The 23,666-nt window shown below is 40.2% G+C and overlaps 1 non-coding gene across 1 annotated transcript; it reads right to left on the bottom strand.

Moving 5' to 3' along the window:
• Positions 1-5,796: 5,796 nt before the first annotated feature.
• LOC148571732 (small nucleolar RNA R71) lies at positions 5,797-5,904 on the bottom strand. Its single transcript, XR_015908470.1, has one exon. It is a non-coding gene; the product is annotated as a small nucleolar RNA R71 (small nucleolar RNA).
• Positions 5,905-23,666: the final 17,762 nt, after the last annotated feature.

Here is a 23,666-nt window from a genome sequence, read left to right as displayed (position 1 = left end):
TTATTCAACTTTTTAAAAACCCAAAAAGATACAATTCCATAACCAATAATAAATACACCTCCCTGTAATTCCTTGAGAGATGACTCGAGGTTTGAATACTTCAGTTATTATTTTTATTGGGGTTTGTTACTTGTGACAACCAAATTTTTTTTTGCATGAAAGGATTATTTGTTGGTTTAGAAACTATACTAGCAACGAGAATTCATTGAGGAATTCTAAACCGTCAAAAATCCGTTCATCACTTATCCCAAGTGGTCAAGCTCTCCTTGGGAAATGCTTCCAACCACTTTGCTGCCTTATCTCTGAGAGAAAAAGGGAACAAAAGTAGTCTGTAGGTGTCAGGGTGTACACCATTGGACTTTACAGTGTCACAAATACTCAAGAATGTAGTGAGATGTTGGTTTGGGTCCTCTTGGGCACCCCCTCTATATGAACAATTATTCTGGACAAGTGTGATGAATTGAGGTTTCAACTCAAAGTTGTTAGCATGAATCGTTGGCTTTAGAATGCTGCTGCCATAGTTTCCAGGATTTGGGTTGATATAAGAGCCTAAAACTCTCCTCTCTTGCCCAACATGATTGCCAGCATCTTCTCCAACATGGTTATGCACCTCTTCCTCCATAGTAGCTCCCAGATCTTCCTCCACTACTTCCTTTCCAACTATGCCTTTGCCTCTTGCTTCCCTCCTTAATCTAAGGAAGGACCTCTCAGGTTCACTATCGAAAGAGGATGAAGTTTCTCCCCTTCTACTTGTCATACATTCAACTAACAGCAAGCAGAGGACAAGTGAAGGAAACACTCTTGTTAAGACTGGTGGTTAGTTTGGTTGGTGCAATTAATCAAACAGTTAATAGAGAAAAGAGAAAAGATGGAAATATGAACAATGAATAGCTAAAATGATCAAAATAAAAGAATGAGAAAATTGATGAACTAAAAAAAATTAACAAGGTAACTAAAAGTGCTTAACCTAGCTACCCATCAATCTAATCATTGTGAAATTCAAACTAATCCCCGGCAACGGCGCCATAAAACTTGATGACCGGAATTCACTCCCCATATAAAATGAATCCGTTCTTTGGCAAGCGCACTAAAAATATCGTCAAGTAATAACCCACTAGGAGTGGGATCGTATCCACATAGATTGGTAGATTTGAGCAATTTTAATCAATGGGTGAATCAGTCAAGCTGAGCAATATAGAGTGTGATTACAGAATTGTAAATGAGCAGGAATGTAAATGACTCAAAAGTAAAGAGAAGCAGTAAAGTGCAGAAAAGAAAATGCCAAGAATGTAAAGTGCAGAAACATAAATGACTTAATTGTAAATGTGAATGGGGAATAACAGAATGTAAAGAAAGCTATAAAGAATGTGGAAGATGAGAATAGGGGAAATTCATTGAGATCAGGAGATGTTGTTCTCTTTGGATTAACTCCAGCTCATCTCATCTTCAATCATGCAACTCATTGACCTTTTGGCAATCATGATTGATTGAGCCCCAATTCCTTGGTGACTCAATCTCTCAAATCTTGATAATCAGCCAATTCCTTGGTCTAATTGTTCATGAAGAGAGATATGCTTGGTCCCTGATTATACCACACATCCTCATAGATCCAAATAGTGGGTGGATTATATGTCACCATATCCAATCACCAAAACCCAGATCTACTCAAGTGTGAGAAGGGATTTCAAGCATGGTTTCATGTTTCCTTTTCCAAGGTTCCCATGAAACCCATTTTGCATTCAACCTCTTTCCCAAGATGATTGAACACTAGCATTAAAACGAAATTTCTTCTAGCAAATCAAAGAGAAGATGAAGAGAAGAAGAAATTCACTATCATTAATCCATCAAGTACAATAGAGCTCCCTCTCTTAATGAGAGGGAATTTAGCTACTTATAGCTTAAGAGAAAAATACAAGAGATGGAAGAGATGACGTGAAAAGTAAATCTAACTATACTTCAACAATACTACCACTCAACAACCCCTTCTCAATACTTTCAAGGGTTATTAATACTACTCCTAGCACTAGAATTAAGAAAAATACAAAAGAGAAAAGAAAATTACAACTAGAGGGAAAGAGAAACTCCAAAAACGTGACTCTCTAGGCTTGGCGTGTGACTGGCGCTTGAGTGGCGTGCCATGCCTAGCCACTGATTTTGGCTTGGCACGCCACACCCAGCTCCCCAAGTGGCATGCTTGATAAACCCCTATTTTATGATTCATCTTGTGCTCTGATGAGTGGATAATTTATACGCTTTTTGGTATTGTTTTTACATAGTTTTTAGTATGATTTGATTAGTTTTTAGTATCTTTTTATTAGTTTTTAATTAAAAATTACATTTCTGGACTTTACTATAAATTTGTGTATTTTTCTGTGATTTCAAGTAATTTCTGGCTGAAATTGAGGGACTTGAGCAAAAATCATATTCAAAGGCTGAAGAAGGACTGCAGATGCTGTTGGATTCTGACCTCCCTGCACTCAAAGTGGATTTTCTGGAGCTACAGGAGTCTAAATGGCGCGCTCTCAATTGCGTTGGAAAGTAGACATCCAGGGCTTTCCAGAAATATATAATAGTTCATACTTTGCCCGAGTTTAGACGACGCAAACTGGCGTTCAACGCCAGCTCTCTGCCCTATTCTGGAGTTAAACACCAGAAACAGGTTGCAAAGCAGAGTAAAACGCCAGAAACAAGTTACAAACTGGTGTTTAACTCCAAGGAAGACCTCTACATATGAAAGCTTCAATGATCAGCCCAAGCACACACCAAGTGGGCCCGGAAGTGGATTTCTACATCATTACTTATCTTTGTAAACCCTAGTAACTAGTTTAGTATAAATAGAACTTTTTACTATTGTTTTTACAATCTGGGGATCTTTTGTTAATCTTTAGATCATTTTGTACACGTTTAGGGGGCTGGCCATTCGGCCATGCTTGGACCTTGCTCTTATGTATTTTCAACGGTAGAGTTTCTACACACTATAAATTAAGGTGTGGAGCTCTGCTGCTCCTCATGAATTAATGCAAAGTACTATTATTTTTCTATTCAACTCAAGCCTATTTCTTCTCTAAGATATTCATTTGCACACAAGAACATGATGAATGTGATGATTATGTGACGCTCATCACCATTCTCACTTATGAACGCGTGCCTGACAAACACTTCTGTTCTACATGAAAGCAAGCTTGAATGCATATCTCATAGCCTCCTGATCGTGAGATCAGAGTCTTTGTGGTATAGGCTAGAATTATTGGCGGCCATTCTTGAGATCCGGAAAGTATAAACCTTGTCTGTGGTATTCCGAGTAGGATCTGGGAAGGGATGGCTGTGACGAGCTTCAAACTCGCGAGTGCTGGGCGTAGTGACAGACGCAAAAGGATTACTGAATCCTATTCCAGTATGATCGAGAACCGACAGATGATTAGCCGTGCGGTGATAGTGCATTTTGGGATCGACCCTTACTCATGTAAGGTTTATTACTTGGACGACCCAGTGCACTTGCTGGTTAGTTGTGCGAAGTTGTGACAAAGAACTAAGATTATGAACATGCGTATTAAGTCTTTAACGCCGTTACCAAGGAATGAACAATCACGATTTCGTGCACCAAGTTTTTGGCACTGTTGCTGGGGAGGGAACGAACAACAATTTCGCATTTGTTTCCGGCAACAACAGTGCCAAGTTTTTGGTCCGGCAACAACACCAAGTTTTTTGCGCCGTTGCCGGGGATTGTTCGAGTTTGGACAACTGACGGCTCATCTTGTTGCTCAGATTAGGTAATTTTATTTTATTTTTAAGCTTTTTATTTCTTATTTTAAAAAAATACAAAAAAATTTTCTTCTTTTTCGTTCTTCCCAAAATAATTTTCGAAAAAAATATAGAAAAAAATTAATAAAATCATAAAAACCAAAAATTTGATGTTTCTTGTTTGAGTCTAGTGTTAATTTTTAAGTTTGGTATCAATTGCATCTTTTTAAGTTTTCTTTAAATTTTCGAAAACCCATGCATGATGTTCTTCATGATCTTCAAGTTGTTCTTGATGATCTTCTTTGTTTGATCTTTGTATTTTCATGTTTTGTGTCTTTTCTTATTTTTCATATGCATTTTCAATTTGTTAGTGTCTAAAGTTTGAAAATTTCTATGTTTGGTGTCTTGCATGTTTTTCTTTTCTTGAAAATTTTTCAAAATAAGTTCTTGATGTTCATCATGATCTTCAAAGTGTTCTTGGTGTTCATCTTGATATTCATAGTGTTCTTGTATGCATTCGTTGTTTTGATCTTGAATTCTCATGTTTTGAGTCTTTTCATTGTTTTTCTCTTTCATCATTAAAAATTCAAAAATCAAAAAAATATCTTTCCCTTTTTCTTCTCATAAAATTCGAATATTTGAGTTGACTTTTTCAAAAATTTTTTAAATCTAGTTGTTTCTTATGAGTCAAATCAAATTTTCAATTAAAAATTTTTTTATCTTTTTCAAAAATCAAATCTTTTTCTTTTTTTTCTTTCATATTTTCGAAAATTTCAACTTGATTTTCAAAATCTTTTTCTTATTCTTACTTCATATTTTCGAAATTAATGCTAACAATTAATGTGATTGATTCAAAAATTTTAAGTTTTTTACTGGCCTATTAAGAAAGGTTCATTCTTTAAATTTTAAAATCCTATCTTTTAGTTTCTTGTTAGTCAAGTAATCAACTTTAATTTTAAAAAATCAAATCTTTTTAATTTTCTTTTTAAATCTTTTTCAAATTAAATTTCAATCATATCTTTTTCAATTTCAATCATATCTTTTCCAAAACTTAATTTCAAAATCTTTTCTAACTTCTTATCTTTTCAAAATTGATTTTCAAATCTTTTTCAATTAACTACTTGACTTTTTGTTTGATTTTTAAAGTTTTCTATTTGAAGAATATTTTTTTCAAAACCACCTAACTACTTCTCTCTCTCCAATTTTCGAAAATTACTAACCCCTTTTTCAAAATTCTTTTTTAATTAACTAATTGTTTTAAAATTTAATTTAATTTAATTTCGTTTTTCTTCTTAAAATTTTCGAATTTTAACTTTAATTTTTATCTTTATTTCATTTAATTTTCGAATTCTAACTAATAATTGAAATAAAAACAAAAATATTTTTCCTTTTATTTTAATTTAAATTCAAATTTCTCTCTTCTCCTTCTTCTATCCTTCTCTTCTTCTACTCACATAAAGGAATCTCTATACTGTGACATAGAGGATCCCTCTTCTTTTCTGTTCTTTTCTTTTACATATGAGCAGGAACAAGGATAAGAACATTCTTGTTGACGCTGATCCTGAACCTGAAAGGACTCTGAAGAGGATGCTAAGCGAAGCTAAAGCACAACTCTCTGGAGAAAATCTGACAAAAATTTTTGAAAAAGGAGACATGGCCAAAAATAACAACAATGGTGGAGATGCAAGGAAGATGCTTGGTGACTTTACTGCACCAACTTCCAACTTACATGGAAGAAGCATCTCAATCCCTGCCATTGGAGCAAACAATTTTGAGCTAAAGCCTCAATTAGTTTCTCTGATGCAACAGAATTGCAAGTTTTATGGACTTCCATCAGAAGATCCTTTTCAGTTCTTAATTGAATTCTTGCAAATCTGTGATACTGTTAAGACCAATGGGGTTGATCCCGAGGTCTACAGGATTATGCTTTTCCCGTTTACTGTAAGAGATAGAGCTAGAATATGGTTGGACTCTCAACCTAAAGATAGCCTGAACTCTTGGGATAAGCTAGTCACGGCTTTCTTAGCCAAGTTATTTCCTCTTCAAAAGCTTAGCAAGCTTAGAGTGGATGTTCAAACCTTCAAATAGAAAGAAGGTGAATCCCTCTATGAAGCTTGGGAGAGATACAAGCAACTGACCAAAAAGTGTCCTTCTGACATGCTTTCAGAATGGACCATCCTGGATATATTCTATGATGGTCTATCTGAATTATCTAAGATGTTATTGGACCATTCTGCAGGTGGGTCCATTCACCTAAAGAAAATGCTTGCAGAAGCTCAGGAACTCATTGACATGGTTGGAAATAACCAGTTCATGTACACTTCTGAAAGGAATCCTGTGAGTAATGGGATGCCTCAGAGGAAGGGAGTTCTTGAAATTTATACTCTGAATGCCATATTGGCTCAGAACAAAATATTGACTCAGCAAGTCAATATGATTTCTCAGAGTCTTAATGGATTGCAAGATGCATCCAACAGTACTAAAGAGGCATCTTCTGAAGAAGAGGCTTATGATCCTGAGAACCCTGCAATAGCAGAGGTGAATTACATGGGAGAACCCAATGGAAACACCTAAAATCCCTCATGGAGAAATCATCCAAATTTCTCATGGAAGGATCAACAAAAGCCTCAATAAGGCTTTAATAATGGTGGAAGAAACAAGTTTAGCAATAGCAAGCCTTTTTCATCATCCACTCACCAACAGACAGAGAATTCTGAGCAGAATCCATTTAGCTTAGCAAATATAGTCTCTGATCTATCTAAGGCCACTCTAAGTTTCATGAATGAAACAAGGTCCTCCATTAGAAATTTGGAGGCACAAGTGGGCCAGGTGAGTAAAAGAGTCACTGAAACTCCTCCTAGTACTCTCCCAAGCAATACAAAAGAGAATCCAAAAAGAGAGTGCAAGACCATAACCTTACCTGGTGTGGCCGAACCCAGAGAGAAGGAGAAGGACGTGAATTGTAAGACCCGGTTAATTAATGGCTAATTAACCCATAAATGAGAATTTATTCTAGAAAAGCCAAAAATATTATTTTTATGGCTTAATATGATAGAGGAGATTGGGACGAGAATTTCGGTACCAATTTTATAGAAATCGGACCAAGATTAGACCGAACGGGCCAAACCGGTCCAACCAGACCCAAAGTGGGCCCTTGGCCCAACTAAACTAAACTAAAACCCTAGTTTTCAGCACTCTCTCTCTCCTCATTTGTTACACACACATGCTGAAATGGAGGCCATGGAAGGAAGAACACTCTCTAAAGTTCTCTCCCTTGGTTGATCTTCAAACCACCATAACTTTTGATCTAGAGCTCCGATTGCCGCACCGTTTATGGCCACGTGTTCACCTTGGAGAGCTCTACAAAACCCATACAATTAATCTTGAGGTAAGCCACGTTTTGCTCTTCGAATTTCCAGCCTTGATTTCAAGTTTCATGAGTAAAAATGTTGAGATTTTGGGTTCTTTGATGTTATAAGACCCAACTCTCTTGAAGGAGAAGGTTAATATTGTCTCCTTGGACCTTGGGTGTGGTAAGATTCTCAACCCTAGTGTAATTTGTTGTTCTATGATGTTTGGGTATTGAGATGTTGTGTATGGGTATGATGATTGTGGCTTATGTTGTGTATATGTGAATATTGGAGCTTGAATGTGATTTTGGAAAGCTTGGGAGAGGGTTTGGTGTGATAAAATCTGTTCTTGGAGGTGTTGATACCTTGAGAGCTTATGGACAAGTGGTTTGGAAGTGCTCCGGTTGAGCTTGGGAAATCGGCTAAGGTATGGTTTCGGTTTCCTGTATCTAATATGTAATGTAGTAGGAAATACTTAGGCTAGAGGCCCTAAGATAGGCATTTAATTGTTGATGTTGTTGAATGGTTGAGATATATGATGTGATCATATATGTGATTATGAATATTGATGCCTTGATTGTGTGATATATGAGAAATGCATGTTGTGATATATGCTTGATGGATGATTGAGGTTGAATTGATGGGTGATACCATGTTGATGGTGAGTATGATGTTGATTATGTATAATGATGGTTGATTGGAAATGGTATTATTGGAAATTGGGGTGAGGGAGGATGTATGACATGATATTGTGTTTGTCCTTTAGCCATTTGATTGAGAAGTGTTAAAAGAGTTGGATGGTGATTTTGGAAAATTTGGTAAAATGTCAATGTGTGAGTTGAGGATGGCTTGATGTTGATTTTGGTACATTTTGATTGATTTCAAAGAAAAGGGATGAAATTGGCATGTTTTGATTGGTTTTGAAAAGAGTTGAAAGTGGCTTGTTTTGAAAATGGCACTTTATGGTTTTGTATGAAAACACGGTTTTTGGGCATACTTTGACTGGACATAACTTGGACTACGGATCTCTGATTTGTACCAAATCTATTTAGAAATGAAATTGGATCCGGGATGTCCATCACAACTCTGATTTGTAAATTCTGCAGCTTTTAACTTAGAAAATTTTTATCAGAATGACCCCCCGCGCGTAGGCGCACTTGGCGCGTACGCGCCGTTCTTCAAGAAAGCACCATCCACCCGTGCGCATGGTGTGTGTGGGCGCGTCGATGCACTGCACCAAATGCCCAGCTATTTTCCCGAGAGTTGTGCCAGAGTTGTGCCAGTTTTGTGCCTGGGGCGCAAGAGCACCCACGCGTACGCGTGGCTGACGCTTGCGCGTCGTTTGGCTAATTTTCAATCCGCACGTTCGCGCGTATGATGCCTGTGCGTCGATGAGTTTTAAGGCCATCCACGCGTGCGCGTGGAGTGTGCGTACGCGTGGCCCTGTTTTCATCCCAAAGTTGATTTTTGAGTTTTAAAAGCCAAATTTCATACTTCTAAGCCTCCGATCTCACCACTTATGTCTTGAATCATTATGATATGCCTAGCATGAGAAAAAAGGGCTAGTGAATGTGGTAACTTGCGAGTGAAGCAAGGGGAAAATGAATGATCATTGAGGATCAAAGATGATTATGTGAGATGCGGAGGATGGCGGTGGAAGTGCTTGTTGTGCCATGTGCCGAAGGGCCGTAACTGTTAATGAATTGGCTGGTTATGGATTTAACCGTGAGCCGGATGGCTAGATTATTGCCGTGTTACGGCGGAGCCATGATTATGGCTAAGTATAAATGCATATATGCTGTTGAATGAATTGTGAATGTTTGCACTTCCACCATCGGAGATGAGGGTTTCCCTGGGAGGAAGCAGTGGCTAGCCACCACGTGCTCCAGGTTGAGACTCGAAGCTCTTTTGACCCTATGTCGTAAGTGTGGCCGGGCACTGTGAAAGGCCCGGATGAGCTCGCCCCCGTAAATATTCACCAGTGAGGGTGATGGATATGGATCATGATTATGATCAAGTTTATGATGAGTATAACTCGAGTTGGGGATGCGCGACAGAGGGACAGTTCAATGGTTAGCTACCAGGACTTGTTGGGTTGGCTCTATAACCAATAGATGATATCATCAGCCACTAGGGACAGGCATGCATCATAAGCATACTACATGAATTGTTTGAGATTGCCTATTTGACTTCATATTACTTGCTAATTGTCTAAATGCCTTATCTGTTCCTATTTTTAAATCTCCTGTCTGATATAACTGTGTTTGCTATATTATACTCCTGCTGGTGGTTGGGAGGTCTGAAGGAATTGGAAAGGGAAGTATTAGTTAGACTGAAGGATCTTTAGTCAGTTGCCACTTACGGTTTAGTTTGTTTATAAGCTTTGATATTATCTGGAGGAAGTTCTAGGATTGCCTTCGGCTTTCCTCTATTATTATGTATTATATATGTGGAAGCTGTTACCGTGCTGGGGACTTCTGGTTCTCACCCATGCCGATTTTGTGGTTTTCAGATGCAGGACGCGAGGCTTCTCGTTAAGGCATGCTAGAGACTTCCGGATTAGCGAAGATCTTTGTTCTCGGGGCTCTGTTTTGGTTTATATGTTTTGCATAGATACTTTTATCTCCATTAAATAATACAAACTGTGATGACTCCTTCTAGAGGGGATTTTGGAGATTAGATTTCTGTATTTGTGTCCCTTTGGGTTTCCTTTGGGGTTTTCCTTATTTTATTATATGTATATATTGCTATGCTCGGACCGGTTATCTTCGCAGCCGGATTTTGAGTCTTGATATTCCCGTTTTTGATACTCTTTATATATTTATGATCTTGCGCTAGCTTATGCTTTGCTCGTTACGTTATCGATCGGAGTGTTGCGCGTTCGAGTTACGGTTTTTGTTTACCCCCTTTTTGACAAAGGCTCCTAGTTATAATCAATTATTCATACTACTATACGTACTAAATTTTTGTTTTAGAGGTCGTAATACCTTGCCATCTCTGAATTATGACTTAAGCATAAGACTCTGTATGGTAGGGTGTTACATTATGGTATCATTGCAGTTCGTTCCTGTAGAGCCTGAGGGACGGACTGACTATGCTTCTGTGCATTCTCTGTATGTGTGTTATATGCTGTTTGTATATCTACTTGATATAATTGGCATAAACGTTCATGAGCATACATTTGGGACTTTGAAGCACTAGACTTCCGATATTGAGACTGATCAACTTAATATCGATTGTTTGGTGTGTATAGGAACCAGATGGCACCTCGTGGACGCGGTAGAGGTCGTGGGAGGAGTCGTAATAATGCTCGTGCGCCGGAGGATAACCCTAATGACCCGGTGAACTTTATGACTGCGCTGGAGAACATGGATATTGCTATGCAAGCCACTGCTGAGGCTCTTGGTCAACAGATGAACAACCATGGTAATGACGAAGGTGGAGTTCAGGGCCCGATGACACAGGCAAACTTTTTGAAGGTTAATCCCCCGAAGTTCAAGAGAACTACTAGCCCGACTGAAGCCGATACATGGTTTCAGGCTATGGAACGAGCATTGCAAGCGCAGGTGGTACCTGAAGGGCAGCGTGTGGAGTTCGCTACCTATTTGCTCACTGGTGAAGCGTCGCATTGGTGGCAGGGTATCCGACGCCTCCTGCAGCAGGGTGATAATTATATCACCTGGGATGTCTTCCAAGAGGAGTTCTATAAGAAGTACTTTCCGACTTCTGCTAGGACGGCCAAAGAGCTTGAATTGTTGCAGCTGAAGCAGGGTACTATGTCCGTATTTGAATATACTGACAAGTTTGAGGAGCTGTTCAGATTCTCTCGTATGTGTCAAGGGACTCCGGTGGAATATGAAGAATGGAAGTGTGTTAAGTACGAAGGAGGACTCCGGAGCGACATTTTCGGTTCGGTGGGGCCAATGGAGATTAGGACTTTCTCCGAGTTGGTGAACAAGTGTAGGGTTGCTGAAGAGTGTGTGAAGAGGGCAGCCACTGAGAAAGAAAGTCACAAAGGATCATTTCCACAGAATTGAGGGAAGAGTTTTGCACTTAGAGGTCCATCTTTTAAGAAGGGAGGTTCCTTTAGGAGGCCCAACAACAACTACTCCCAAGGGAAAAGGTTTGGAAAGCAGCCTCAGAATGATCAAGCTTGTACTAGGTGTGAAAGTCACCATCCGGGAGTACCATGCAAGGCCGGATGGGGTTTGTGCTACAATTGTGGAAAGGCGGGGCATAAAGCCGCAAGTTGTCTGGAGCGGCAGAAGCAAGGTGCTGGGAAAGCACAACAAACTGGTCGGGTGTTCAGCACCTCAGCTGTGGGTGCAAAGGGATCCGAGACACTCATTCGAGGTAACTGTGAAATGGCTGGTCAAACTTTAAATGCTTTATTTGATTCGGGAGCATCGCATTCATTCATTGCATTTGAGAAAGCCCATGAGTTAGGATTGAAGATCGTAATCTTAGGTTATGACCTAAAAGTGTATAATGCTACCCATGAAGTCATGGTAACTAGGCTAGGATGCTCGAAAGTTTCATTTAGGTTCAAGCAACGTGATTTTGTCCATAGTTTAATCTGCTTACCGATGATCGGTCTTGATCTTATCTTATGATTGGACTGGTTATCTGAGAACCATGTCCTGCTTGATTGTTCTACAAAGTCAGTGTACTTTATGCCGGAGGATACGAAAGGGCCGATCGTGGTGAATAATTATTACTTGAATTCGATGATGGTGAACTATCCCAGAATCGAATGTCAGGGTATCCTATTGTTAACCGCGGGTGTTTCAGGTGATGACCAAAGGTTGGATTAGATTCCTGTAGTGTGTGAGTTTCAGGAAGTGTTTCCCGATGATATTGAGAAATTTCCACCTAACCGAGAGGTCGAGTTTGATATTGAATTGGTGCCTGGGGCGGGACCAATCTCAAGTGCTCCTTATAGAATGTCACCATTAGAAATGGCCGAGCTAAAGTCTCAGTTAGAGGAATTGTTGGGTAAGAACTTTATCCGACCAAATGTTTCCCCGTGGGGTGCTCCAATGTTACTGGTAAAGAAGAAAGATGGAAGTATGCGGCTCTGTGTGGATTACAGGCAGTTGAACAAGGTCACCATAAAGAATAAGTACCCATTGCCGAGAATTGATGACCTCATGGATCAGTTACAAGGAGCTGGGGTTTTCTCCAAGATCGATTTGCGATCCGGTTATCACCAGATAAGGGTGAGGGGTGAGGATATCCCTAAGACCGCTTTCAGAACTCGTTATGGTCATTACGAGTATACTGTAATGTCTTTTGGGTTGACAAACGCTCCTGTAGTGTTTATGGATTACATGAATAGAGTGTTCCGTCCGTTTCTGGATAAATTCGTTGTTGTCTTCATTGACGATATACTAATTTACTCCAAGACTGAAGAGGAGCATGCGGAACACTTGCGGACCATGTTGCAGATTTTGAAGGAGAAGAAACTCTATGCAAAACTGTCTAAGTGTGAGTTCTGGAAGAGTGAGGTGAAGTTTTTGGGTCACGTGGTGAGTAAGAAGGGAATAGCCGTAGATCCAACTAAGGTGGAAGTTGTGATAGATTGGAAGTAACCAACCACAGTAACTGAGATAAGGAGTTTTCTGGGTTTAGCTGGCTATTACCGAAGGTTCATCAAAGGCTTTTCGCAATTAGCCTTGCCGTTGACAAAGTTAACCCGCAAAGACACTCCGTTTGTTTGGACTCCTGAGTGCGAGGAGAGCTTTCAGACATTGAAGAAAAAGTTGACCACTGCACCTGTGTTAGTGTTACCTGAGCCGAACGAGCCTTTTGAGGTGTACTGTGATGCCTCACTAAAGGGTCTAGGGTGCGTGCTGATGCAGCATCATAATGTGGTGGCTTATGCCTCACGACAGTTGAGACCTCACAAAGTTAGTTACCCTACGCACGATTTGGAACTTGCTGCGGTTGTGTTTGCCTTGAAGGTGTGGAGGCATTATCTCTATGGGGTTAAGTTCCAAGTCTTCTCTGACCACAAGAGCTTGAAATATCTCTTTGACCAGAAAGAGCTTAATATGAGGCAAAGGAGGTGGATGGAATTATTGATGGACTACGCTTTGAGTTGAATTACCATCCGGGAAAGGCGAATGTAATGGCGGATGCGTTAAGTCGGAAGTCGTTATATGCGGCTTGGATGATGCTTCAAGAGGAGAAGTTGCTCAAGGGATTCGAGAGTCTAAAAATTGGTGTTCGAGAAGTATCTGGAACCTTGTGTTTGAGCCGATTAGAAATCTCGAGTGACTTTAACTCTGAACTCCTGAAGGCTCATGAAAATGATGAAGCGTTATGGAAGGTGTTACTGGCTATCGAACAAGGAAAACAGTGGAGAGTGTCGGAAGAAAAAGATGGGTTATGGATATTCAAGGGTAGGATCATTGTGCCGGATGTTGGTACCTTGAGGCAAGATATCTTAAAGGAGGCACACAAAAGCGGATTCTCCATTCACCCAGGAAGCACTAAGATGTACCATGATTTAAAGGCAATATTTTGGTGGCCGGGTATGAAGAATGATGTGGCGGAATATGTTTCAAAGTGCTTAACTTGCCAAAAGGTAAAGAATGAACATCAAAGACCTTCTGGGATGTTGCAACCTTTAGAGGTTCCACAATGGAAGTGGGAAAGTATTGCAATAGACTTTGTGTCGGGATTGCCAAGGACTAGGACCGGTTTTGATGCTATCTGGGTGATTGTGGACCGACTAACGAAGTCAGCTCACTTTTTGCCCATTCGGATGACTTACACCCTTGAGGATCTAGCACAGTTATACATAAAGGAAATTGTGAGACTTCATGGTGTACCTGCTACTATAATCTCTGATAGAGATCCTCGTTTCACTTCGAGGTTCTGGGGTGCATTTCAGAAAGCTTTTGGAACCCGATTAAGCTTGAGTACAGCGTACCATCCTCAAATAGATGGTCAATCCGAGAGGACGATCCAAACACTAGAGGATATGTTGAGAGCTTGTGTTTTGGACCAACCGGTGAGTTGGGATCGGTATATGCCGTTAGTAGAGTTTGCATACAATAATAGTTACCATGCGAGCATCGGAATGGCTCCGTATGAGGCATTGTATGGGAGAAAATGTCAATCTCCGCTATGTTGGTATGAAGCTGGAGAGAAAGGCTTGTTGGGGCCGGAAATGATAGCTGAGACCATTGAACAAGTTAAGAAAATCTGAGATAGGATGCTTACGGCGCAGAGTCGCCAGAAGAGTTACGCCGATCAGAGGCGGAAGCCCTTGGAATTTGAGGAAGGAGATCATGTTTTCCTTAAGGTTACTCCGACCACAGGAGTAGGTAAAGCGATTAAAGCAAAGAAGTTGAATCCTCGATACATTGGTCCATTTCAGATCCTGGAGAGGATTGGGCCGGTGGCGTATCGGGTGGCTCTACCACCTCATCTTTCGAACCTGCACGATGTGTTTCACGTGTCGCAGCTTCGGAAGTACACTCCTGATGCTAGCCATGTGTTAGAACCTGAATCGGTTCAGTTAAGGGAGGATTTGACGCTTCCAGTGGCTCCAGTTAAAATTGACGATACTAGTATCAAACGGTTGCGTGGAAAAGAGGTTTCATTAGTCAAAGTGGCTTGGAGTCGAGGCGGTGTTGAGGAACACACTTGGGAACTTGAGTCGGAGATGCGAACGGATTATCCGCACTTATTCTCAGGTAATTGAATTTGAATTTTGTGGGCAAAATTCCCAATTAGGTGGGTAGAATGTAAGACCCGGTTAATTAATAGCTAATTAACCCATAAATGAGAATTTATTCTAGAAAAGCCAAAAATGTTATTTTTATGGCTTAATATGATAGAGGAGATTGGGACGAGAATTTCGGTACCAATTTTATAGAAATCGGACCAAGATTGGACCGAACGGGCCAAACCGGTCAAACTGGACCCAAAGTGGGTCCTTGGCCCAACTAAACTAAACTAAAACCCTAGTTTTCAGCACTCTCTCTCTCCTCATTTGTTACACACACACGCTGAAATGGAGGCCATGGAGGGAAGAACACTCTCTCAAGTTCTCTCCCTTGGTTGATCTTCAAACCACCATAACTTTTGATCTAGAGCTCCGATTGCCGCACCATTTGCGGCCACGTGTTCACCGTGGAGAGATCTACAAAACCCATACAATTAATCTTGAGGTAAGCCACGTTTTGCTCTTCGAATTTCCAGCCTTGATTTCGAGTTTCATGAGCAAAAATGTTGAGCTTTTGGGTTATTTGATGTTATAGGACCCAACTCTCTTGAAGGAGAAGGTTAATCTTGTCTCCTTGGACCTTGGGTGTGGTAAGATTCTCAATCCTAGTGTAATTTTTTGTTCTATGATGTTTGGGTATTATGTTGTGTATGGGTATGATGATTGTGGCTTAGGTTGTGTATATGTGAATGTTGGAGCTTAATTAGTGATTTTGGAAAGCTTGGGAGAAGGTTTGGTGTGATAAAATCTGTTCTTGGAGGTGTTGATACCTTGAGAGCTTGTGGACAAGTGGTTTGGAAGTGCTCCGGTTGAGCTTGGGAAATCGGCTAAGGTATGGTTTCGGTTTCCCGTATCAAATATGTAATGTGGTAGGAAATACTTAGGCTAGAGGCCCTAAGATAGGCATTGAATTGTTGATGTTGTTGAATGGTTAAGATATATAATGTGATCATATATGTGATTATGAATATTGATGCCTTGATTGTGTGATATATGAGAAATCCATGTTGTTATATATGCTTGATGGATGATTGAGGTTGAATTGATGGGTGATACCATGTTGATGGTGAGTATGATGTTGATTATGTATAATGATGGTTGATTGGAAATGGTATTATTGGAAATTGGGGTGAGGGAGGATGTATGGCATGATATTGTGTTTGTCCTTTAGCCATTTGATTGAGAAGTGTTAAAAGGGTTGGATGGTGATTTTGGAAAATTTGGTAAAATGTCAATGTGTGAGTTGAGGATGGCTTGATGTTGATTTTGGTATATTTTGACTGATTTCAAAGAAAAGGGATGAAATTGGCATGTTTTGATTGATTTTGAAAAGAGTTGAAAGTGGCTTGTTTTGAAAATGGCACTTTATGGTTTTGTATGAAAACACGGTTTTTGGGCATACTTTGACGGGACATAACTTGGACTACAGATCTCTGATTTGTACCAAATCTATTTAGAAATGAAATTGGATACGGGATGTCCATGCCGTTCAAAGAACGGGTTAAAAATGATTTAAAATGAGAAAGTTATGTCCGTCGGAAGATTGGGGGTTGAATTTGTAAATTCTGTAGCTTTTAACTTAGAAAATTTTTAGCAGAATGACCCCCCGCACGTAGGTGCACTTGGCGCGTACGTACCGTTCTTCAAGAAAGCACCATCGACGCGTGCGCGTGGTGTGCGCAGGCGCGTCGATGCACTGCACCAAATGCCCAGCTATTTTCCCGAGAGTTGTGCCAGAGTTGTGCCAGTTTTGTGCCTGGGCGCAAGAGCACCCACGCGTACGCGTGGCTGACGCTTGCGCGTCGTTTGGCTAATTTTCAATCCGCGCGTATGATGCTTGCGCATCGATGAGTTTTAAGGCCATCCACACGTGTGCGTGGAGTGCGCGTACGCGTGGCCCTGTTTTCATCCCAAAGTTGATTTTTGAGTTTTAAAAGCCAAATTTCATACTTCTAAGCCTCCGATCTCACCACTTATGTCTTGAATCATTATGATATGCCTAGCATGAGAAAAAGGGCTAGTGAATGTGGTAACTTGCGAGTGAAGCAAAGGGAAAAATGAATGATCATTGAGGATCAAAGATGATTATGTGAGATGCGGAGGATGGTAGTGGAAGTGCTTGTTGTGCCATGGGCCGAAGGGCCGTAATTGTTAATGAATTGGCTGGTTATGGATTTAACCGTGAGCCGGATGGCTAGATTATTGCGGTGTTACGGCGGAGCCATGATTATGGCTAAGTATAAATGCATATATGCTGTTGAATGAATTGTGAATGTTTGCACTTCCACCATCGGAGATGAGGGTTTCCCTGGGAGGAAGCAGTGGCTAGCCACCACGTGCTCCAGGTTGAGACTCGAAGCTCTTTTGACCCTATGTCGTAAGTGTGGCCGGGCACTGTGAAAGGCCCGGATGAGCTCGCCCCCGTAAATATTCACCAGTGAAGGTGATGGATATGGATCATGATTATGATCAAGTTTATGATGAGTATAACTCGAGTTGGGGATGCGCGACAGAGGGACAGTTCAATGGTTAGCTACCAGGACTTGTTGGGTTGGCTCTATAACCAACAGATGATATCATCAGCCACTAGGGACAGGCATGCATCATAAGCATACTACATGAATTGTTTGAGATTGCCTATTTGACTGCATATTACTTGCTAATTGTCTAAATGCCTTATCTGTTCCTATTTTTAAATCTCCTGTCTGATATAACTGTGTTTGCTATATTATACTCCTGCTGGTGGTTGGGAGGTCTGAAGGAATTGGAAAGGGAAGTATTAGTTAGACTGAAGGATCTTTAGTCAGTTGCCACTTACGGTTTAGTTTGTTTATAAGCTTTGATATTATCTGGAGGAAGTTCTAGGATTGCCTTCGGCTTTCCTCTATTATTATGTATTATATATGTGGAAGCTGTTACCGTGCTGGGGGCCTCTGGTTCTCACCCATGTGGATTTTGTGGTTTTCAGATGCAGGACGCGAGGCTTCTCGTTAAGGCATGCTGGAGACTTCCGGATTAGCGAAGATCTTTGTTCTCGGGGCTCTGTTTTGGTTTATATGTTTTGCATAGATACTTTTATCTCCATTAAATAATACAAACTGTGATGACTCCTTCTAGAGGGGATTTTGGAGATTAGATTTCTATATTTGTGTCCCTTTGGGTTTCCTTTGGGGTTTTCCTTACTTTATTATATGTATATATTGCTATGCTCGGACCGGTTATCTTCGCAGCCGGATTTTGAGTCTTGATATTCCCGTTTTTGATACTCTTTATATATTTATGATCTTGCACTAGCTTATCGATCGGAGTGTTGCGCGTTCGAGTTACGGTTTTTGTTTACCCCCTTTTCTACAAAGGCTCCTAGTTATAATCAATTATTCATACTACTATATGTACTAAATTTTTGTTTTAGAGGTCGTAATACCTTGCCATCTCTGAATTATGACTTAAGCATAAGACTCTGTATGGTAGGGTGTTACATGAATCCTAGTGAGGAAGACCTCCTAGGACGTTCACTAACCAATAAGGAGTTTCCCTTTGAGGAACCAAAGGAATCTGAGGCTCATCTAGAGACCATAGAGATTCCATTGAACCTCCTTTTACCATTCATGAGCTCTGATGACTATTCATCTTCTGAAGAAGATGAAGACATTGTTCAAGAGCAAGTTGCCCAGTATTTAGGAGCAATCATGAAGCTGAATGCCAAGCTATTTGGTAATGAGACTTGGGAGGATGAGCTTCCATTGCTCATTAATGAATTGAATACCTGGGTTCAGCACACTTTACCTCAAAAGAAATAGGATCCTTGTAAATTTCTAATTCCCTGTAAGATAGGCACCATGACCTTTGAGAAGGCTTTGTGTGACTTGGGGTCAGGCATAAACCTATTGCCACTCTCTGTAATGGAGAAATTGGGAATCTATGATGTACAAGCTGCAAGAATCTCACTAGAGATGGCAGACAAATCAATGAAACAAGCTTATGGATTAGTAGAGGACCTGTTAGTAAAGGTTGAAGGCCTTTACATCCCTACTGGTTTCATAATCCTAGACACTGGGAAGGATGAGGATGAATCCATCATCCTTGGAAGACCCTTTCTAGCCACAGCAAAAGCTGTGATTGATGTGGACAGAGGAGAGTTAGTCCTTCAACTGAAGGAGGACAACCTTATGTTTGAAACTCAAGGATCTCCTTCTGTAACCACGGAGAGGAAGCATGAAAAGCTTCTCTCACTGCAGAGTCAACCAAAGCCCCCATAGTCAAACTCTAAGTTTGGTGTTGGGAGGCCACAACCAAACTCTAAGTTTGGTGTTGAACCCCCACATTTAAACTCTAAGTTTGGTGTTGAGAGGTCCTAACAATGCTCTGAACATCTGTGAGGCTCCATGAGAGCTCACTGTTAAGCTATTGACTTTAAAGAAGCGCTTGTTGGGAGGCAACCCAATGTTATTTAATTATATCTATTTATTTTCCATTGCTATTCTATGTTTTCTTTAGGTTGATGATCATGTGAAGTCACAAAAACTACTGAAAATCAAAAACAGAATAAAAAATAGCATTAAAAATAGCTCACCCTGGAGGAAGAGCTTACTGGCGTTTAAACGCCAGTAAGAAGAATCAAACTGGCGTTTAACGCCAGAAAGAAGCATCAAGCTGGCGTTAAACCCCAGAAACAAGCACCAGATTGTCGTTTAACGCCAGAACAGAGCATGGAATTAGCGTTAAACGCCAGAAACAAGCAGCAAGCTGGCGTTTAACGCCAGACATGCATTCTAAGGGCGTTTGCACGCCTAAATGGAGCAGGGATGTTAAGTCCTTGACCCCTCTGGATCTGTAGACCCCACAAGATCCCCACCTACCCCACCTCTTCTTGTCTCCTCTTCACACCTTTTCATAACTCTTTTCCCCAAATACCCTTCACCAATCACCTCCATACCTCTTTCCCAAATACCCTTAACCACTCACATCCATCCACTCTTCCCCATAAACCCCACCTACCTCCAAAATTCAAATTTTTTCCCTCCCAAACCCAACCCTAATGGCCAAAACCTACCCTTTCCCCACCCCTATATAAACCCCTCAACACTACTCCATTTTCACACATTACAACCACCACTCCTCCCCCTTGGCCGAATACACCTTCTCCCTCCATCTCCTCCATTTTCTTCTTCTTCTACTACTTCCTTTCTTCTTTTGCTTGGGGACGAGAAAACCTTTTAAGTTTGGTGTGGTAAAAGCATTGCTTTTTATTTTTCCATAACCATTAATGGCACCTAAGGCCGGAGAAACCTCTAGAAAGAGGAAAGGGAAGACAAAAGCTTCCACCTCTGAGTCATGAGAGATGGAGAGATTCATCTCAAGGGTCCATAGCTCAGTAGTAGAGCATTTGACTGCACAACAAGAGAGCCCACTCATGGACCTCAACAAGAGCATGAGAAATTCCCTCACCAAGAAATTCCTAAGATGCCTCAAGGGATACATTTTCCTCCACACAACTATTGGGAGCAACTAAGGATAGGAGAACCAAAATTACTAGGGATTAAGCAACAAAGGCAAGGAAGAGACATAGAGGAGCTCAAGAGCACCATTGGTTCTTCAAGAAGAGGAAGACGCCACCCTCACTAAGGTGGACCCGTTCCTTAATCTCCTTGCTCTTATATTCCTGTTTTTCGTTTACTATGCTCTATGTTTATTATGTTTGTGTCTTATTACATGATCATTAGTATTTAAGTGTCTATGTCTTAAAGCTCTGAATGTCCTATGAATCCATCACCTCTCTTAAATGAAAAATGTTTTAATTACAAAAGAACAAGAAGTACATGAATTTCGAATTCATCCTTGAAATTAGTTTAATTATTTTGATGTGTTGACAATACTTTTTGTTTTCTGAATGAATGCTTGAACAATGCATATGTATTTTGAATTTGTTGTTTATGAATGTTAAAATATGTTGGCTCTTGAAAGAATGATGAAAAGGAGAAATGTCATTGATAATCTGAAAAATCATAAAATTGATTCTTGAAGCAAGAAAAAGCAGTGAATACAAAAGCTTGCGAAAAAAATAAGAAAAGAAAAATGGCGAAAAAAAAGAAAAAAAAGAGAAAGAAAAAGAAAAAGCAAGCAGAAAAAGCCAAAAGCTCTTTAAACCAAAAGGCAAGAGCAAAAAGCCAATAGCCCTTAAAACCAAAAGGCAAGGGTAAAAAGGATCCAAGGCTTTGAGCATTAATGGATAGGAGGGCCTAAAGGAATAAAATCCTGGCCTAAGCGGCTAAACCAAGCTGTCCCTAACCATGTGCTTGTGGTGTGAAGGTGTCAAGTGAAAAGTTGAGACTGAGCGGTTAAAGTCGAGGTCCAAAGCAAAAAGAAGAGTGTGCTTAAGAACCCTAGACACCTCTAATTGGGGACTCTAGCAAACCTGAGTCACAATCTGAAAAGGTTCACCCAGTTATTTGTCTGTGGCATTTATGTATCCGGTGGTTATACTGGAAAACAAAGTGCTTAGGGCCACGGCCAAGAATCATAAAGTAGTTGTGTTTAAGAATCAACATACTGAACTAGGAGAATCAATAACACTATCAGAATTCTGAGTTCCTATAGATGCCAATCATTCTGAACTTCAAGGGATAAAGTGAGATGCCAAAACTGTTCAGAGGCAAAAAGCTACTAGTCCCGCTCATCTGATTGGAGCTAAGTTTCATTGATATTTTGGAATTTATAGTATATTCTCTTCTTTTTATCCTATTTGATTTTCAGTTGCTTGGGGACAAGCAACAATTCAAGTTTGGTGTTGTGATGAGCGGATAATTTATACGCTTTTTGGCATTGTTTTTACATAGTTTTTAGTATGATTTGAATAGTTTTTAGTATCTTTTTATTAGTTTTTAATTAAAAATCACATTTCTGGACTTTACTGAGTTTGTGTATTTTTCTGTAATTTCAGGTAATTTCTGGCTGAAATTGAGGGACTTGAGCAAAAATCAGATTCAGAGGCTGAAGAAGTACTGCAGATGCTGTTGGATTCTGACCTCCCTGTACTCAAAGTGGATTTTCTGAAGCTACAGGAGTCTAAATGGCGCGCTCTCAATTGCGTTGGAAAGTAGACATCCAGGGCTTTCGAGCAATATATAATAGTCCATACTTTGCCCGAGTTTAGACGACGCAAATTGGCATTCAATGCCAGCTCTCTGCCCTATTCTGGAGTTAAGCGCCAGAAACAGGTTGCAAAGCAGAGTTAAACGCCAGAAACAAGTTACAAACTGGCGTTTAACTCCAAGGAAGACCTCTACACATGAAAGCTTCAATGCTCAGCCCAAGCACACACCAAGTGGGCCTAGAAGTGGATTTCTACATTATTTACTTATCTTTGTAAACCCTAGTAACTAGTTTAGTATAAATAGAACTTTTTACTATTGTTTTTACAATCTGGGGATATTTTGTTAATCTTTAGATCATTTTGTACACGTTTAGGGGGCTGGCCATTCGGCCATGCCTGGACCTTGCTCTTATGTATTTTCAACGGTAGAGTTTCTACACACCATAGATTAAGGTGTGGAGCTCTACTATTCCTCATAAATTAATGCAAAGTAATATTGTTTTTCGATTCAACTCAAGCCTATTTCTTCTCTAAGATGTTCATTCACACACAAGAACATGATGAATGTGATGATTATGTGATGCTCATCACCATTCTCACTTATGAACGCGTGCCTAACAAACACTTCCGTTCTACATGAAAGCAAGCTTGAATGCATATCTCTTAGCCTCCTGATCGTGAGATCAGAGTCTTCGTGGTATAGGCTAGAATTATTGGCGGCCATTCTTGAGATCTGGAAAGTCTAAACCTTGTCTGTGGTATTCCGAGTAGGATCTGGGAAGGGATGGCTGTGACGAGCTTCAAACTCGCGAGTGCTGGGCGTAGTGACAGACGCAAAAGGATTACTGAATCCTGTTCCAGTATGATCGAGAACCGACAGATGATTAGCTGTATGGTGACAGCGTATTTTGGACCATTTTCACTGAGAGGATGGGATGTAGCCGTTGACAATGGTGATGCCCAACATACAGCTTGCCATGGAAAGGAGTAGGAAGGATTGGATGAAAGCAGTAGGAAAGCAGAGATTCAGAAGGAACTAAGCATCTCCATACGTTTATCTGAAATTCTCACCAATGAATTACATAAGTATCTCTATCTTTATTTTACGTTTTATTTATCTTTTAATTATTAAAACTCTATAACCATTTGAATCTGCCTGACTGAGATTTACAAGGTGACCATAGCTTGCTTTAAGCCGACAATCTCCGTGGGATCAACCCTTACTCACGTAAGGTTTATTACTTGGACGACCCAGTGCACTTGATGGTTAGTTGTGCGAAGTTGTGACAAAGAACTAAGATTATGAACGTGCGTATTAAATCTTTAACGCCGTTAACAAGGAATGAACGATCACGATTTCGTGCACCATGCTTAATTAAGTGTTTTTATCAATTCTTTACCCACTTATTCATAAGATTTGCATGGTTTTATAATTCTTTCTTTATTTTATGATATATGTGAAAACATGTTTCCTATGCTTTAAAAATATTTACTTTAATTATCCTTTATTACCATTCCATGCCGTGATCTATGTGTTAAGTAATTTCAGGCTTCATAGGGCAGGAATGGCTTAGAGGACAGAAAGGAAACATGCAAAAATAGAATGAACACACAAAATGGAGTTTTGAAGAAAATGTGATGCACGGAAAACTTGTCTCTCAACAAATTTCCCTTCGGCAAGTATACCGAATTGTCGTCAAGTAAAAACTCACAAAAGAGTGAGATCGAATCCCACAGAGATTAA

This window comes from Arachis ipaensis, chromosome B3, assembly GCF_059453495.1.
Source record: "Arachis ipaensis isolate K30076 ecotype BB chromosome B3, ASM5945349v1, whole genome shotgun sequence".
Classification (NCBI taxonomy): Eukaryota; Viridiplantae; Streptophyta; class Magnoliopsida; order Fabales; family Fabaceae; genus Arachis; species Arachis ipaensis.
Note: the sequence above shows the minus strand (reverse complement) of the source record. Positions and strands in the feature narration are given on the sequence as shown.